Raw genomic sequence first — 4,759 nt, 5'->3', positions numbered from 1 at the left:
ACTCCATGTGTATTCACATGACCTGCGGGGTGCCCCAGAGGCCAGGTGGCCGCTGGTTCTCGGGACGTTTTTCAGAAGATCAAACACACCAGATGTCAGGTTTTGGAAAGCTTTTTACACCCTGGCCATCATGTTTCTCCTAAAGCAGACCTCAAAACCCAGCAGCACTGAGCACTCGGGACCGTTTATATCTGTGTTATTGCCCATGAGAGAATAGATGGCATGCAAAGACATTATTATTAAAGTTGGTAGTGCAAGAACACACAGCAAATTTACGTCCTGTAGTCTAGATAAAATATTACAGTCTCTGCTACAATCAGTTGTGTCACAGGCCCCTCACTGGAGACTGTGACCCCAGCATCCTGCGAGCTCCACGTAGCCCACCTTAGCGCTGGGGTCCAAAGCCCTCATCCAACTCACACCTCGCACTGCTGCCACTCACAGGTGAGACTGAGCTGCTGGGGGCATGGGGCCGTGCTGACTTTCCTTGTCACTGCCCTGGCGTGAACACAGGACATCCTGCGTGGAGCATGGGGAGGGGTATGGTGGGTGTTCCTTGGCTTCCTGCTGCATGTCCCCCGTCATCACACCCTCCTGAGCAGGTGCTTCATCAGTGAGTGGGATGCTCCATCTGTAGTGAGGACCACTGTGAAGCCTGCAGGCAGGGTGGTGAAGAGGTTGAGAATAGGGGAAGGCTGCCCGATGGGGAGCTTTGATGCTGTTTAATCTGAGGCCTTTTGTGGAGCCCAAGCACCTCACCCTATCTCGCAGAAGGAGGCAGTTGAGAAGTTGTGACCCAGGGCAGGCTGGGCTGCTTACCGCGTGCAAACTCAACAGCAAGTGCAGTGAATCGAAAGCCACTTTATTTCCATAGCCACAAGGGGAAGTGACCAGGTTAACACCTAGAGAAACTGCTTTGAAGGTTGGCTGAGGGCAGAGGTTTAAGAAGGAAAGCTTGATATGGGAGGCGTTTCACTTTGTAATGGTAAGTCAGTGATGTGGTGTGTGAGATCTGGGTGTCTGGTTTCAGTGGCTCTCTGGGGTCACAGTCCTCCTGGAGCATGGACTGGTATAAGCCCAACAATGACCAGGTTGTGGACCAACGGCTTTAAGGTGATCTTTGGAATTTTGCAGCTGGGTCTCCAGGTTTGGTCTGTCTCAAGTTTAGCCCCTGTAACTTCTAAGTAAGCACACAGCTAGATAATATGGAAAGGGTTTACAGTCGGAGAGGGAGGGATATGGAGTCTATTTTAAGGTTAAGGGGAAAAGGCTTCTGCAGTCTGCTTGAGACTAGTAAGAAAAGAGAAAGCAAAAAAATGTTTCAGAATGCATTTTGAAGCAAAGCTGCTCAGCTACAAGTTAAGGGTTATGAGCCAAGGTGATCCCCTCACCTCTGCATCAGCATGAAAGTCAGCATCATCCCCAAGACGTGCGAAGAAACGAGTTCAGAAAGAGGGGATATGGCATCCAGGGAGCCCCAAATGACACGGCCGGGATTCACTCCCAGGTTTAGTTTAGGCTAAAGACCACGCTTCTTCCAGGACCCCTTAGCACTACCCCCCACCCAGAGCTCTAGGGCCCTGGATCCTGAAGATGGGAGGGGTCCCTGGGTCAGATTTGTCCCATGCCACCCTCCTGGGTGAGGCCTGCAGTAAATAAACCAGGGCCCAGGAAGGCCAAGGGCAGGACCCTGCCCCGCAGTGAGGAAGAAGGAAAGAAACCCAGGAGCCAGAAGTGGGAGGCACACAGGAGGGAGGTGGTGGGTGTGGGAGTGGGGGGTTGGGGGACTGAGGGGTGGGGATGGGAACAGGGGTTGGGGTGCAGATGAGGGGTGGGGGAAGGGGGTGTGGGGTGGAAGGTGTAGGGTGGGGATGGGGGTGAGGGGTAGGAGGTGGGGGTTGGGAGCGGGGGATGGGAGGTGAGGGTTGGGGTACAGGTTAGGAGTTGGGGTATGGGGTTTGGGGGGAGGGGGTGGAAGGTATAGGGTGGGGACTCGGTGAGGGGTGAGAAGTGGGAGGTGGTGGGTGAGGGTAAAGGTGGGGGGTGTGGGATATTGGACTGGGGACTGTAGGGTGGGGTGGGAGTAGAGGGTGGTGTTGGGGTGAAGATTGTGGGGTGGGGGTGGAGGTGGGGGTAGGAGGTGTGGGATGTGGGGTGCAAGGTGGGAGCTGTGAGTGGGGTTGGGGGTGTCAGATGGGAGCTCTCTCCTTGGCTCCCACAGGCCCAGCTTGAAAGCACATTTCCAGTGCCCTCCCAGGAACCGATGTGATTCAAAGAAGTGAAACAGACTCTCAGAAAGGCTTAGTGGGTTTAGCAAGCAGCCTGGGCGAGCACGGGGATTAATCCAGTAGCTGTGATGTGTGCCTGCCTGGGTTTGGTTCCTTTTCAAAGTCAGGTGCTTCTTATCTATCAACTGGGGGTCCCAAGAGGCAAGCTCACCTGGTTAAATGCGGATTAAATGCGCTTTCTACGCAGACTTGAGGCTTTTCCCAGCATGTAATCTGTCAAGGGCCTGAGATAACAAGAGGGTGGGGCCTTGCAGGAAGGCGGCTGTGGGAAGACACTCTGGGCGCCTGTGGCTGCAGCAGAATGGCCAGTCAGCTGCTTGTTTACACAGCAAATTACATTTTCCAATAACATATCATAACAGATTAAGCCTGAGAAACACATTCTTTCCAGGCCAGCAAGGGCTGCAGAGGGTTACTCAGCCCACAGGACTTCTGACCTCCCTGCTCTCAAGGTCAGGGGAGCACGGGTCCCAGTCTGAACCTGGAACGCAGCTGATCTCAGCATGGAGCTGCCCTGTGGTCACCACACCTGAGAGCTGGAGCTCACAGATGCCACTGAGTGTTACTTTCTCCTAGGAGACGCAGCCAGCTCTAATTTTAAAGCACATGGCATCTACTTAAAGGAATGAGCACTTTTTTTTTTTTTTTTCCAATGAGCACCTTTAAAAAAATTAGTTTGGAATGACTACAGGGGTTAAAGGCCACTTCTCGGGGCTTGGTTTTTCCGTAGAAGGAATGCTTGATCACTTCAGCAGCTGAACCTGGGGAGCCACTGCATTCCTGCTGGTAAAAAATAAATCCATTCCCCAGGGAGGTACCCTTGGGGTCCAGTTGCCCCAGGATCCAGGACAGCTGGTCTTTCATGGAGAGGTCAGGAGAAGCAGGGATAACATGCTGTTCCATGGGTCATGAATCTTGGTGGCGGAGGCTGCCCACGAGTGGCCCACGAAAATGTGGGGTGTTTGTTCCTCAAAGTGATAGTGTGCCTCACTCTACGGCTCTGACTTAACACAGCTTCTGGACCCCACAGCCCGAACCCGGTTCTGCCCCCTCACTACTGGGGCTCTCGTTATGTCATTGATTGGGGGCTTCTGGACCCCACAGCCCGAACCCCGTTCTGCCCCCTCACTACTGGGGCTCTCGTTATGTCATTGATTGGGGGCTTCTGGACCCCACAGCCCGAACCCCGTTCTGCCCCCTCACTACTGGGGCTCTCGTTATGTCATTGATTGGGTGCCCCCTGTGGGGCAGAGGCTTGCAGGGAGGCCTGCCCGCCTCCCAATGCCTGTTCTTGTGGCCTACACGTGCATAAAACCCACACTGCAGGAGTCATTCCTCTGTCCAGGAAGGCTCTGCAGCCTCCTCCTCCCTTCACAAACGCTGCCAAACTCTCACACAGGAGAGGAACCCATGAAGCCTGCTCCACGGAGACACCAGCCGCAGAATCGGGCCGTCAGATGTAGGATCATTCAGCAAATGCTTACGGAACACTAACCTTGGCCACATGGGCCCAGGGCTCTCAGACGTGTGGCAAACGAGACAGGCAAGGGTCTGGCTTTCAGGAAAATGTATATGAGTGGCAAGAAAGACCACAGATGGTGACTTGGTGACTATATAGACCAGAAAAGCTCACGGAGCGATGGGCCTGTGACACACAGTGCATCCTGCAGGGGCTTCCTCCTTCCAGCCCATTAGCGTCACGGGGAGGCTGGGAAAAAGGGAAGGTCAGGGTGAGGCAGAGCAAAAAGCAAGGAGACGCAGGAGGGAGTGTGCTCTCCCCCCTCGAAGTTCAGAAAGAAGCCCTGAGAGGCCGCCCTGAGAGCCAGGGAGCCAGCAGGACCTGAAGCTGCAGGGAAGGGTTTGGCTTCTTTTCATCTTTTCAATGTGGGTGTGACTGGCCTCGATCTCCCTCCTTAAGGGCTCATTTCCTCTGTAGTGTGGAGAATGAGAGGCCAGTCAGAAGGTGTTGGCCTGGTTCAGTTGAGAGATGACTTTGGCAGAAGAATCAACAGGACTGCTTTGAGACGGGATATTGGGGCTAGGGAAAGGAGAGGGGAAGTGGGGGAGGCAGATTCCAACCCCTGTAGGAGGAACACCCACGCACAGAGCTTTCCTAGCTCCCTGGATGCTTCTGTCAGCAGGGGACAGCCTAGGCCAGAAGCAAACCTGGTTTCAGTGATGCCTGGAGGAGGATATGGGTAACCCCACCTGCACCTTTGCTGCAAAATTCCCCCAGGGATTTAGTCCTTAGCTGGAGTAAAGGTCAGACTCTCTCCGATCTTCAGTGAGTGTGGAGAGAGGAGTGGAGCGGGTCAGAGAATGGGCACAGAACAGACGGGAAGCATGACAGGGAAGAGGCCGCTGGGCCTAGAGCCAGCAGCATTGCCCACACAGCTGCAGGAGCTGTTAGTTCTGTGTATGGTTACTGTGTGACGGACTCCAGATGCCCCCTGGGAGGCCACAAGCCACTG

This window comes from Symphalangus syndactylus, chromosome 1, assembly GCF_028878055.3.
Source record: "Symphalangus syndactylus isolate Jambi chromosome 1, NHGRI_mSymSyn1-v2.1_pri, whole genome shotgun sequence".
Lineage (NCBI taxonomy): Eukaryota > Metazoa > Chordata > Mammalia > Primates > Hylobatidae > Symphalangus > Symphalangus syndactylus.
Note: the sequence above shows the minus strand (reverse complement) of the source record.